General features: G+C 36.9%; 1 protein-coding gene across 1 annotated transcript in view; it reads right to left on the bottom strand.

Annotated features, from left to right (window-relative positions):
• The window catches only part of LOC125029525 (cyclic nucleotide-gated cation channel alpha-3-like), a 288,969-nt gene that overhangs the window by 268,961 nt on the left and 5,008 nt on the right, over positions 1 to 15,000 (bottom strand). The gene's annotated exons all lie outside the window — the stretch shown is intronic.

Here is a 15,000-nt window from a genome sequence, read left to right as displayed (position 1 = left end):
AGATCAGAGGTGGTAGAGGCTATAGATGGAAGGGGGAGGGGGATGGGGGAGGAGGAAGGGTTAACACAGACATCAGGCGAGTAAATGACAGTGACAGGGAGCAAGGTGCGAGAAGCAGGCGTCATGCTGGGGATGTCCTGAGGGAAAGGAAACTTAAATATGGATCAAGGACGCTGGAAGTAAGAGGCAAGCGCGGAAATGGGATCAAAATGGAGACTTACATATGATGATGATGATAATGAAGAGGAGGAGGAGGAGGAGGAGGAGGAGGAGGAGGAGGGTAATGATGATGATGATGAGGGTGAGGAGGAGGAGGAGGATAATGATGATGATGATGATGATGAGGAGGAGGAGGAAGAGGAGGAAAGGAGAAGGAGGAGGATAAAGATGATAATGATGATGATGATGATGAGGAGGAGGAGGAGGAGGAGGATAACAATGATGATGATGGTGTTGGTGGTGATGATAACGATAATGATGGTAATAAAGATAATGATGATGATGGTAATGGTGATGATGATAGACAGGGATGATGGTGATGATGATCCTGATCCTGACAATAATTACGATAATATTGATTAAAATGATGATGATGATGATGAAGGCTGATGATGTTAATATAAATGAGAGAGATAAGAATGATAGTAATAATAAAAGGGACAGTGATGATGATAGTAATAATGATAAGAAAAACAACAGCAATACTAAGTATGATTAAGAGATTAAAAACAACGATAATAATAATGATGATGACAAAGATAACAACAATAATGAAGAAGCCAATGATAACGAAGATGATGATAATAAGAAAACGAAACACAAACAAACGAAGTAGAATCTTATTCCACCTACTACAAAAACGCAAGGAAACAAAGAAACGCAAACATGGGCCCTCTGACCGGGGTTAAACATTACACGCCTCGCCATAAAAAGAGGGGTGAAAAGAGGGGAAGAAATCCTTAGGCTGAGGGTAAAGGAGGGGGTAGAGGGTAATGGGCAGGGGAGAGAGGGTAAAGGGGGGAGGAGGGAGAAGGCTAGCAGGGAGGGAGGGAGGGAGGGAGATCCTACACGCCTGTACAAAAGATCCTCCGAGGGGAAACAATTCAATTTCTCCCCGCGTGTAAGTATTCTGTCAAGGTAATGAGAAATATGCAAATGACCCCGGGGTTCCTAGAGCTTTCTGACCTCGGCGGGGGGCTTGTATTTACCCTTGTATAACCCCCTCCCCCCCTCTTCAGCTCACCCCCTCCGTCTCGGTCAGAGGTCACCCGCCGATGTTTATCCCCGGGCACCCCTCGGTCTGGCTGCTAATGACCTATTGATTAGCATTCGTACGTGCGCACGTGCATACGTGCGGCTATGTACACACAAAACCATCATATACATACATACATATATGTGTGTGTGTGTGTGTGTGTGTGTGTGTGTGTGTGTGTGAATATATATATATATATATATATATATATATATATATATATGTATGTATATGTATATGTATATGAATATATATATACACATCATATATATGAATATATATAATATATAAATATATATATGCATATATGTATATGTATATATATGCATATATATATATATATATATATATATATATATATACCTGCATATATATATATATATATATATATATATATATATATATATATACCCCAGATCAAGACAGGCAAGGGACCAAGTGAGAGCAAGAAAGACACAAAATTCCGGACGCAAGATGCAAGCTGTCGTCTGTTGCTTTTCTTAGGTCGGGAAATGTGAATCTTGCTGCAGATTTATCGCGGCGATATTGCTGCAATTTGCAAAGGGGAAGAAAGAGCAAGGGCATTCCAAGTGGTGATATGTTGTAAGCCGAACAAGAGAAGGCGTGTGATCGAGTCTAGAAAACAGACGAATGCTTTGACACACGTATGGTGTCGTGGAATGTTTGTCTGTGTTATTTCAATCTCCTTTTATTGTATTTATTTATTGTTTTGTATGTATTCTTTTTATTTTTATTTTTATTTTTATTTTGAGAGAAATAGCAGTTCCTTCATAACTTTTTTTGTGTGTTGTGTATGTTAAGAGAGTATGTTAGATAGACAGAGTGGTAGATATGTAGGTAAGTTGTTGTGAATAGTTACTGTGGATCGATGTTAAATAGATAAAAGGAGGTCGATAGGGAGGTAAGCTGATGCATAGGGAGATAGGGAGATGGGATGACAGATAGGCAAACATGCGAATGAATTTTGAACAACATTCACACTACATTTTGCATCTTATCCATTCACCCAGTTATTTATGCATCGCATCGTTAATAAATAAGTGGTTTACTCTTCTTTTTTTTTTTTTCTAATTAATCTAAACCCACACTTCAAAAACATGTAAAAGACCACATGATTCGAAATGAAAGTTATACCATGATTTCGTACGACTTTTTTGTTTTTTTGTTTGTTTTGTCTGTCTTCGTAGTTACACAAGCCCCCCCCCCCCCATCACCGACGGATTCCAGGGGTCTGTGACGTCATGGCCTCCTCATTCGTCTCTATTTGTTTCGTGATTTTTTCTGTCTGTTTGGTTGTTTGTTGTTTGATCGTTGCAGTCGTCTGAATAGGTGAACAGGCGGTAGCTAGTTAGGCAGGTAGGTAGATAGATCAGTAGGTAGTTAAGTAAACGGATAGGAGGTAAATATTAAGAATAGATAGGTAGGCAGTGAGGTCGAGAGATAGGTAGGTAGAGAGCTAGGAAGAGAAATGGGTAAATATATGGGTTAATCCCGTTTGCTTCATTTTCTACCATTAAACCGACTTTTATGTACTATGAAAACAGAAGAGGATTAGGGACCCCCGCTAGATTTATGATGTGAAACAATGAAACTACATTTTTATACCTGTTTACATGATATAAATTACCTTATTTTGCACTAGGCAGTTACAGCAAGTAGATATGTATAAATCTCTCTCTCTCTCTGTATATATATATATATATATATATATTTATATATATATATATGTGTGTGTGTGTGTGTGTGTATATGTATATATGTGCGTGTATATAGCTGTGTGTGTGTGTGTGTGTGTGTGTGTGTGTGTGTGTGTGTGTGTGTGTGTGTGTGTGTGTGTGTCTGTGTGTGTGTGTGTGTGTGTGTGTGTGTGTGTGTGTGTGTGTGTGTGTGTGTGTGTGTGTGTGTGTGTGTGTGTGTGTGTGTGTGTGTGCGCGTGTGTGTGTGTGTTAATGAACGAATAAATAACGTATGAATATGTATGTATATATGTATGCATGCATGTCTATATTTAGCTATGTACCTATTTATGTCTGTAAGTATGTATTTATCTATGCATATATATGTATGTGCATGCATTTACATCCTGGTTTCTGAGTACCATCATCTGAATCAGTAACATCGCATAAAAGAAGAGAGAGAGAGAGAGAGAGAGAGAGAGAGAGAGAGAGGGTGGGGGGGAGGGAGAGAGAGACAGAGGCAGACAGAGAGACAGAGACAGAGACAGCCAGAGAGACAGAGACAGAGAAGTGAAAGGGAACCAGAAAATCATATCAATATCTTTGTTTTCCTTTACCCTCTCACTTTTTACATGTAGGAAAATGGAACAACACCATCGTATGCCACGTGAGGACAAGAGGAAAACAAGCCTTTACCTTCTTCCAAAACGCAAGGTACAGAGGACAAATTGGATAAAAGGAACAGAAGATAAGAAGAAAAAGAATATGGACAGAAGGAGAGAAAGGAAAGAATTGTACTGTTCTGTAAATAGAAATATATGTATATGGATAGATAAATACATAGAGAAATGGATTGTTGGTGGGTGGACGGATGGAAAGATATAGATAACTGATAGACAAATATCAATATTATCAATAAAATAATAATAAGAATTCTTCAGTTGCTGTTCAAGATGACGATGATGAGAACAGAGAGTAGAAGAGAAGGAAGAGGAGAATAAGAAAATAAGAAAGAGAAGAGAAGGAAGAGGAGAAGAAGAAAATAAGAAAGAGGAGAAAGAAGAGGCTAATGATGATAATGGTGATAACAACATTAATAATAATTACGCTAATAACACACATAAGAAGATGTAAAGAGATGTTAAAAAAAAAAAACCTGTTCCTTCATAACTCGAAGAAGGAGAACAGATGAACAAAAAGTGAAAGAGAAGAAGAAGATGAAGAAAATCAGAAATAGCAGTTCGCTCATAACTCGAGGAAAGGATAACACTCCTTCGACGCTAAACTTGAGGCAATTCGCTCAACTTTGTCTCCGCCAAGTTTGCATTTCCCTTGTCCTCAGATCACGTTCTTCGGAAAGGTAATATAAACTTTGGAAAAAAAAAAAGGTAAAAAAAGGAAAAATGGCATGAAAATCTCGACATGCAAACAGGGGAATGCCTTTGTTTCCTTGAAATATATTGATTTGCAAAAGAGGAAGGTTATAGGTGGGTAGAGGGTAGTGGGTGAGGGGGGGGGGGGGGAGTCGAAGGTCGAAGTTGGGGAAACTAAAGTGGGAATCGACGGGGTGGAAATTGCGAAAATGTTGCATAGGAGGGAAGAGGGGAGAGAGAGAAAGAGGGAGAGAGGTAGAGGCAGAGAAAGAGAATTGAGGGAGACAGTTAGGAGAAAAGGAAAGAATGGGAGACATAAAGATGAAAGAAGAGAGAAGTAGAGACAGAGAAAGAAAGACAAAGACTGAAAGAGAGACAGATTTCACATCCGTTCTCCCATGTGCATAAAAATAAAATATAAAACAATATTTAGTTTGAATGCACGGTATTGGATGTTCTTGCCTTTGTATAAAACCAGGTAATTTCATCATAGATAATAAATGTAATCAACGGACAAAAAATTACAAAAAGCTGACACAAACGACCAAACGTGTTAGCAAAGAAAGTGTGTGTTTAATTTTTTTGTCTTTCTTTTATATATATATATATATATATATATATATATATATATGTATATATATATATATATATTTATTTAGTTATATGTATATACATACTTATTTACTTATATGTATATACATAGTACTTGTGTGTACGTGTGTGTTTATGTGCTTATGTGTAGATATGTATATATGTGTATATATATACATATATGTACATATATATGTGTGTGTGTATTTATCTATTTATTTATCTATTCTTAGAGCATAAAGTGAGTTATTAAGTTTCCAATTTTACGATTTCAATTAGAGATGCAAGCATGTATAATTCATGTCTGGAGAATATTTTCCTTTTGTGTCTAAATGTGTGTGTGTGTGTGTGTGTGTGTGTGTGTGTGTGTGTGTGTGTGTGTGTGTGTGTGTGTGTGTGCGTGTGCGTGTGCGTGTGCGTGTGCGTGTGCGTGTGCGTGTGCGTTTGTGTGTGTGTGTGTGTGTGTGCGTGTTCGCATGTGTGTGTGTGTGTGTGTGTGTAAAGAGAGAGAGAGAGAGAGAGAGAGAGAGGTGTGCGTGTGTGTGTATATATATGTACATATATATATTTATATGTATATACAAATATATATATATATATATATATATGTATACATATATATATATATATATATATATATATATACATACAAATATATATATATATATATATATATATAATATAACTATATAAAGATAATCAGATAGGTAAATAGACAGATAGATAGATAGATAAATCGACAATATGCATATATATTTGCATACATATATACTTTCATTCAAATATATATCACCTAATAGATAGATAGATAGAGTGCTACTGCGTTTCCCATGCTATTTACCAATTCCTTACTTCATCGATTTAAGAGACGAGTAACTACAAATCTTGAAAATTTACAAACATTTATGAAAGTACCTCAAAGTACCTCAGATATGACACAATTTTTTTTCACAATAATTCGTTGGGCCTATGCCAAAGTAGGCCTACCGCACTCTTCCCTACACCCTTCCTTCCATATCCTCTTTCTTTCTCCCTCTCCTTCTCCTTCCTACCATCCTCCCTCCCTCCCCCCCCTCCTTCTTACTCTCTTATACTATTTCCCCTCCTCCCTCCTATCCTCCTCCCTTCCTTCCCTCCTCCTTTCCTCCTACCCTCCTACCCTCCTCCCTCCCTCCCCTCCTCCCTCCTCCTCTCCTCCTACCCTGCTCCCTTCCTCCCTTCCTCCCTCTTACCTTCCTACCATATATCCCCACTGCTCCTCCCCTTCCCCCTACCCCCCCTACCCTCTTCCCCTATCCGCCTCTTCCTGTCTCCCTCCTACCTCCCTCTCCTTTCCCCTCCTGCCCTCCGTCCCTCCTCCCCCCTCCCCTCCACCCGCAGTCTGGTACCTTAACATGCGGCAGTTTTACAAGCCAGAGGTGTCAGTGCAATGACCTTATCAGCTAATTTCCTCACTTCTAGACGACTGCTGCTCCTAATTAATTTTCTGAGAGAGAAATCAACCGGAGGAGATAGCATCGATTGCCTAAATGAACCTATCGCTGTAAACGTTATACAGGGGAGGGAGCAGCGCTTTTTAAATGCTTGTTGTAGAATTACACACACACACACATATGTGTGTGTGTGTGTGTATGTGTATATATATATGTGTGTAATTATATATATATGTATATATATGTTTATGGACATTTATATACATACATAATACCTGCATGTGATGTGTGTGCAATCATGCATACGAGCACTTGCACGGATTTCCTAAAATTCTGCTAGTCTTACCTAGATATGATAGTGGTGCCTGACTGCTGCCTTGTAGTCCAGTCCGGGTACAGTGAAATGCTATGGGAGTTCACCCTATATAAAACAACTGCTGCCTTGTGGCGTATAAGAGTATAAGATAAAAAGGCTTCGGGAGCAACCCTGAGGGAAAATTCGGAGTTGGAATCCTAAAGGCCTGTGATCTCGTTCTGGCAACTCCTGCGACGCCGCTGGTACCAAACCGTATCGGTCTTAGCTGCGTGGAGAGAGGGAGCATGCTGCATGGGCAACATTTTGCTCCTCACATTTTTCGCCCATTATATGTATGCATATATGTATACATACTAATGTGAGTAGTGTGAATAGATATGAAATGTCATTTGGACTTGCAGCATACTAGTTGCACAATCTTACTATTGGGTCGTGAGGTCAAGTTGATAACTCTGGAGTGGCATAGCTTTGTGTGAGTGTGTGTGTGTGTGTGTGTGTGTGTGTGTGTGTGTGTGTGTGTGTGTGTGTGTGTGTGTGTGTGTGTGTGTGTGTGTGTTCACCAGGCAAATGTCAGTTACCAATTCTTTACTTCATCGATTTAAGAGACGAGGAACTACAAATCTTGATAATATACAAACATTTACGGAAGTACCTCAAAGTACCTCAGATATGACATAATTGGACATGGGCAAATTGCACTTGAAACGTCCTGTCAGTACCTTAGCATCTTTGAAAATTCCGTGACACAGGGAAAAAAATACCTTCATCAATATCACTCGAAACAATTCCTCATACTTCGCCTTTCGCAAATTCCGCTGCGATTTTGTTTCTTGTTCTTGTTCTTGTTCCTCTTCATCTCCTATGAACTTCTGAAACTCTCCTCCGAGGCTGTGCAACTTTTAGAATGATGAGAATATGACGAAGCTTCTATAAAAGGATTTATAGAATTCGAAAACTTTTGCCATTTTCTCCAAAAATGTTATATGTTACGTTGTCGGGACTTTTTTTTACGATGCAATAATTATTATAGAAATGAACGATAAAATACGAAAAAAATATATATCTTAATAGCGACAAAGAGTGAACGAGCAGAGTTTCAGCTTTCATATCAAGGAAGATTACTTTTTGCCACTTATAAAATAGACATTAGTTGTTATAAAGAATGAAGATCAATTTTCTTATCAAAGTATGAAAACATTATATCTGTTATATGATTCATCGCCCACAGTCCTTGCAACCAACATAAGGATTGCAATCAACAAAAAGATTGATATTAACGATAAAAATCAACTTTCTTATTAAGGTTTGTAATAGATAAATAGATAGATAGATAGATAATCTGATATATATTCAAGCAGGTTTTAATTTGTTTATATTTCTTCTTGGAATATATGACATCAGATCTCACAGACATGAAGTCATGAAGAGGATGAAAAACTATTTAGTAAACATAGCGAAAAGGGAATAGAAAGGTGAAGAAGAAAGAAGATAAATCATAAGAAATACAGGTGACAGATATAAAGGTAAAAATATAAATATAGAGAAAATGTGATTGAAAGGATTAATTTTAAATACTTTTCATAAAAGTGTTACGTAAAAATATATCGTTATGCCAATTAGATGGCAATATAACGATATAACTTCGCTTGTAAATACATTATGATGTACTCATGGGTGTGTGTGTGTGTGTGTGTGTCTGTGTGTGTGTGTGTGTGTGTGTGTGTGTGTGTGTGTGTGTGTGTGTGTGTGTGTGTGTGTGTGTGTGTGTGTGTGTGTGTGTGAGTGTGTGTGTGTGTGTGTGTGTGTGCGTGTGTGTGTGTGTGTGTGTGTGTGTGTGTGTACGTGCGTGCGAGCGTGCGTGTGTGCGTGCGTGCATGCGTGCGTGCGTGCGTGTGTGTGCGTGCGTGTGTGTTTGTGTTTGCAGACAGGTACATAGAGAGATTAAATAGAAAGACAGACAGACAAACAGACATATAAATCGCCAGCAGCTAGGTAGACAGACGATACCCATATACCTTAATGCACAGACCGATTCAACACATCCATCACAAAAAATCCTCAGCATACACTTCATCAAATCACTCGAAACTTCATTACAACCAACTCCAACTACAACAATAACACAACAGAGACCACAATAGACTATCCTTCCCTTCTGAATTCAGCTCCCCCATATGCCTCTTCACATCGAGTTAGATAACAGTATAAACTAGACATTCTCCAGCTTTAAGCTTTATTTATTAGAGGCATCGGGAAAGCTCGTGTCAGTTTGATTCACGTTTCCTTTTTACTAACATATTGAGGCCTTCCGTGTCCAGCCGTTGGGTAGTGGGGATTGTTTGTTTGTTTACGTTTGTGTTTTTGTTTGTGTGTATGTTTGTTTGTGTTTGTTTGTTGGTTGATTTTTGTGTTTATCTGTTTTGTTAATGTGGTTTATAGTGTCTGGTCTATATATCGGACGTGGTTTACATCTGGTTTATTATATTTCGTATATTGTCTAAATCTTTGGCTGTGGTCCATATATCGGATGTGTAGCATAGGCCTATAATTTGGTCTACGCTTTGTATACATGGTCTATAACTTGGTTTGTATCTTTGGTGCGTTGAATATTGACCACATTTTCAAATTTGCGGCCTTTCTTTCGAGGGAGGGTGGTCTATATATTGGACGTTTGGTCTGTATTTTTAACGTGTGATCAACTCTTTACGTGTGTGGCCCATATTTTAGATGTGGACCACATTCTGGAAGTCTATACTCTGGATGTGTGGCTTATATTGGATGTATTTTCTATGTAGTTGATGTTGTACCTTTAAACTGAATGTGTCGCCCATATTTTGGATGTGCAAACCATATATTGGATAGACATGTTATGAATTAGGGGTAGAAGGCATAAATTAAATCGGACTTCTTTAATTTTGTATGTGTGGGTTTCGCCTGACATGAATGTTCATCGCGCTACATATCAATCTCGTGAAGAATGACTGCCCTTATGATCAACAAGATGGCATCTTGATGAGATGCTGCATCATAACACAATTTTTTATTACCCTGTAAACTATGAAAGGATTTAGAGTGTGAATTTCCATGAAAAATATGGTTACAACTTCGCGTTATAACTGGTGCTACGTATATAACAGATTTACAGCTCTATGAACATCAAGTGTAAAATGAATGCCCAGTACACAAATCGCATAATTCGGCGGCATACCATATATTCCCAAATGTGTGTGCGTCAACCGTAAGAGTGTGTTTATAACGTTCTCGAATTATTCGAAATATATGAAATAAAAATTACGTAAGAGCTCATAACAATTTTTACCGAAATACACGAAACTCCTACACTTCTGCGTCGTTTTTCCCAATGCCCTTAAGAGAAGAGAAATGCGCAATCTAAAATGAAAGAGAAAATAGAGAGAAGGCAAAATGAAGTTCCTAGTACGAAGAACAGCATGACTCTCCTTAGCTTACAAACATACCAACACATGATAGTGTTCTCAGACGCATAACGTAACATACTGCATTATGTTGCACTGCACTAGATTCCATCGCTCGTCAATAACTACTAAAGGATAGTTATGACAATATAAACAGCAAGTCAAGCTTTGTTTTCAGTATATTTAGTATTCGGTCAATTCTTGTAAATTAGTGAATGGAGTACAAAATACTAATTTAATAATGAAAACATATATATTTTAAACATTTCATTTTCTTGCAATATCATACATTTCTTTTTATGGCTAAATGCAAAATACCAGAAGAGTATTAGTGAAAAATAACAGCAGAACAACACGAAAAAAAAAAAAAAAAAAAAAAAACAGGCCAGAAAATATTTACAAGCTCTGGTTCGACACCGTGAAGACCGGGTTAGCGTATCGAACTTCTCCCGGAAAAGCCGTCAGTTCTGCCTCATAATCTTCACAAACGAGGATAAAGGATCTTAAATTCACTGCTGGTTTGTCTGCCTTTGTGTGATTTTTAAGATCCGACACGAGATGAGAGAATGGGATATCAGAGTGGGTTTACGTAGTATTGTGTGTATGTATAGGAAGGGAGGGAGGGAGGGAGGGAGAAAGAGAGAGAAAACAAAAAGACACACACACACACACACACAGAGAGAGAGAGAGCGAGAGCGAGAGAGAGACAGACAGACAGACAGACAGACAGACAGACGGAGAAAGACACAAACACACAGAGAGAGAAAGACACAGACACGCAGAGAGAGAAAGGACAAACAAACAAAAAAAAAACAGAGACAAACAAACAAAAAAAGAGAAAAAAAGCCAAACGTAAATGACATCCAATGGATTTCATCACAGGATTCCAAAGCTTTCCTTCAAAGAAAAAGTTTTCCCCGACACGAGGTCCTTGTAGAGAGCTTTCCGTGCTTTCAAAAATCTTTTCTTTTCCTACGCAAAGGGAGACACAGACGATGTTCGAGATAAAATAGTAAAATGACACGGACCGACCTGTCACTGTCTCTTCTGAAAACGTGTGGTGAGGTTCAAGTCCGATGATTTTGCAACAATGGAATTAAATAAATTGAAATGATTGTTGTCTTTATTTCTATCTTTTCTCTATCTCTCTTTTTCTATTCAATTTTTGTTTTTATCATTATTATTGTTATTAGTATCATCATGATTATTATGATCATCATAATTATAACTGTCATTGTTATTATCATTTTCATTATTATTATCATTATTATTACCATTATTACTATTATCATTACTACTACAATTTTTTTTTTATATCATCATCATTATTATTATCATTATTATTATTATTATTGTTATTATTATTATTATTATTATTACCATCATCATCATCATTACTATTATCATTGTTAATATTATCATTATTATTATCATTATTTTTGTTGTTAATGTTATTGTTGTTTTTGTTTTTATTCCCATTACCACTATTGTTATTATTACTATCATTATCATTATTATTAGCATCATCTTTATTATTATCATTATAATTATTATCACTATCATTACTATTATTATAATCATTATTATTATCATTATTATCATCATTATCATAATCATTATTGTTATTATTATCATTATCATTATCATCACCATCATTATTTGTCATTATTATTATTGTTATTAGCATTTACTATTATTTTCAATAGTATCATTTACTTCTTCTTGCTTTCCCTCTTCCTATTCCTCCCTTTTTATATCTTTTCCTTCTTTTTCATCTTTTATTATTACAACTATTACTTTTTCTCTATTTCTACTTTTTATTCGTATCTCTTCGTTTTTCTTCCTATACCTCCCCCTTCTCCTTTTCCTCTTTCTCTTCCTTCTCGTCCTCCATCTTATTCTCATTCTTATTCTTATTCTCCTTCTCTTCTTCCTCCTCCTCCTCCTTCTCCTCCTCTTCTCCATACTTCTCCTCCTGTTATTATCATTACTATCACCATTGTTATTATTATTCCATCTCCTCCTCCTCCTCCTCCTCCTCCTCCACCTCCTCCTCCTCCTCCTCCTCCTCCTCCTCCTTCTCCTTCTCCTTCTCCATCTCCTCCTCCTCCTCTTTATCCTCTCCTCCTCCTCCTCCTCCTCCTCCTCCTCCTCCTCCTCCTCCTCCTCCTCCTTCTCCTTCTCCTCTTTCCTCCTCTTCCTCCTCCTCCTACCCCTCCTCCTCCTTCTCCTTCTTCTCCTCCTCCTCCTCCTCCTCCTCCCCTTCCTCCTCCTCCTCCTCCTCCTCCTCCTCCTCCTCCTCCTCCTCCTCCTCCTCCTCCTCCTCTTCTTCTTCTTCTTCTTCTTATCATTATTATTTTTCCTCCTCCTCTTCCCCCTTCTCCCTTCCCTCCTCTTCTTCTTCCTCCTCTACCACCTCTGCCTTCGCGTCCTCTTCCTCCTCTTTCTAAAATATTTCTTTACGATCTTGAAATGCCAAACCTTGTGTTTTCTAAGTTCAAACTAACGTGTTACCAACAATCGTTAAGGAAAGCGAGGAACAATCTCTCAGCGGAACATTTCTTCGGAAAACACAAGTAACTAATTGGTTGTTTGTCTTGCAGAGATGGTGACCCGAGCACTGTGCATGTAAATAATTCTTTTCAAACTTTCAAAGCAGAATTTTGCATTGTGAATTAAATAAGGCTATCCTTCTGTTTGTCACTGGGTTTATTTTTTTTTTTTTCTCTCTCTCTCTCTCTTTCTGTTTTTCAGTTCTATGTTTCCTTTACTCTTTTCTTTCCTGGTTTTTATCTTTTTATCAGGATTTTGGAATTCGGGTCTTCAAATCTCACGTTCTGCAAAGTCATTCAGTAAACCCATAACATTAGTGGATCAATCTACTAATATCTATTCTGCTTAGGCTGTCAAGATATGTTGATAATGATGATAATAATGGTAATAATGATAATGATACTACTGCTACTACTACTACTACTACTACTACTACTACTACTACTAATAATAATAATAATAATAATAATGATTAATAAACTATTCTCATTATCATTATCACTGTTATCATCAATACCATTAGTAGTAGTATAAATAGTAATATAATCAATATCATTATTTTTTATCAATATTTCCACAACTATTGTCATTATTACATTTGTTATTAAATTGTCATTATTTTTATCACTATTATCATCACTGTTATCATCATCGTTATCATTATCAACATTACAAACAGATATAACACAATAAACCACGTTTTCAATGTATTATAATATACGCAGGGCAAAACCAGAGTCCCCTTCCTCGTTTGCTAGTTAAAGCCCTTGAGCAGAGGTCCTTAAACAGGGGTGTAATTTCCATAAAGGGAATGATGGGTGAGGTGCCTAAGGAGCAAGCATCCCTAGGCCTAATCCTATTTGGAAATATTCCAACGTGGAGCTGTAATTATGAGTGTTGCTTATACCGGGTTCTCTGCTCGAAGAAAAAGCCATTTGAGTTTTTTTTTTTTTTTTTTTCTAATTCCAATGGGAATTGTTGATCGTATGGGTGAAGATTTGAAGAGTTGGTGTGTGGGGGAGGGAGGGGGGGGGGCAAAGACTAGTTGTCACTAGTAGGAATGTAAAAGATAAATGAATGAATGAATGAATGGCTAAGCAAATTAATTAATTAATAAATAATGAATAAACTCGCTGCTGTAAATACATTTAATCCATGTTGCCACAGACACCGAGAGTAATGAACGAGCATGAATAGTTTCACAAAGTCTTTGTTTTAATTTATATCACGGTATATCTGTATATCACAGCAAATTTTGCATTTTGATATCATATAATTTCCCGTTACATTACATGTTGTACAATTTGACCAAATGTCATACTTGTGTCCTGTTTATTTGTTTGTTGCTTATAAGATATGTATATGTATGATATGTGTGTGTATGTGTGTGTGTGTGTGTGTGTGTGTGTGTGTGTGTGTGTGTGTGTGTGTGTGTGTGTGTGTGTGTGTGCATACATAGAGAGCGAGAGAGAGAAAGTTCTATATACACATTTACATGTATATACCGTTGAATACATAGATGTGTGTATTTCTGACAAAGATATAATCGAAACCGGTCAAATACATCTCTTGTATTGTGAAGATAGTCATTCTCACCCATACCTTTTTTACATTTGTCAACACGAATACGGTCCTTGTGTGTATCTGGTTCTGTTATTACTGGAAGACATATGAGGGTAATCTCGTAATCACGTACAATCAAGCAGACAGGTTCACGTCTCAGATGCTGAACAACTGTATTCTTAATCCTTCTCAAGCAAGCATAAGCCTGGCATTTCATAGATGATAAAAGGAGGTAATTATACAACCCTCTTGCATCGTCTCATACTTGGCTGCAGGTATGCTTCCAGTAACTGTAAATATTTGTTATCAAATTTTCCTGCAGTTTTTTTCCTTGCTTTTTTTTTTTTTTTTTTTTTGATGTTGATAAGCAGCTTCGTTTTTTGTTTCTCTCTTACTCTCTCTCTTTTCTTTTTCTTTTTTTTTCGAATCATCAAACAAGATGTATTCATGAAGAGTAAAGATGCCGATCTAATTTGAGATAAGAATGGAGATGCTGGTAATGAAGATTTTGCAAATGTTTATCGACTAAATGTTTCATGTCATAGTTCCTGTCGTTTTTTTTCTTCAGGGAAGGTTTGATATATATGTGTGTATATATATATATATATGCGTCACCAAAACTTAGTGATAACAGTAACAGTAAATTAAATGATATATTGACGTGTGTGTATACATATATGCATACATACACAGAAACTTACATAAACATACACACACACACACACACATATATATATATATATATATGCATATATATATATATATATATATATATATATATATAT

The sequence above is a fragment of the Penaeus chinensis genome, chromosome 2 (assembly GCF_019202785.1).
Source record: "Penaeus chinensis breed Huanghai No. 1 chromosome 2, ASM1920278v2, whole genome shotgun sequence".
Classification (NCBI taxonomy): domain Eukaryota; kingdom Metazoa; phylum Arthropoda; class Malacostraca; order Decapoda; family Penaeidae; genus Penaeus; species Penaeus chinensis.
Note: the sequence above shows the minus strand (reverse complement) of the source record. Positions and strands in the feature narration are given on the sequence as shown.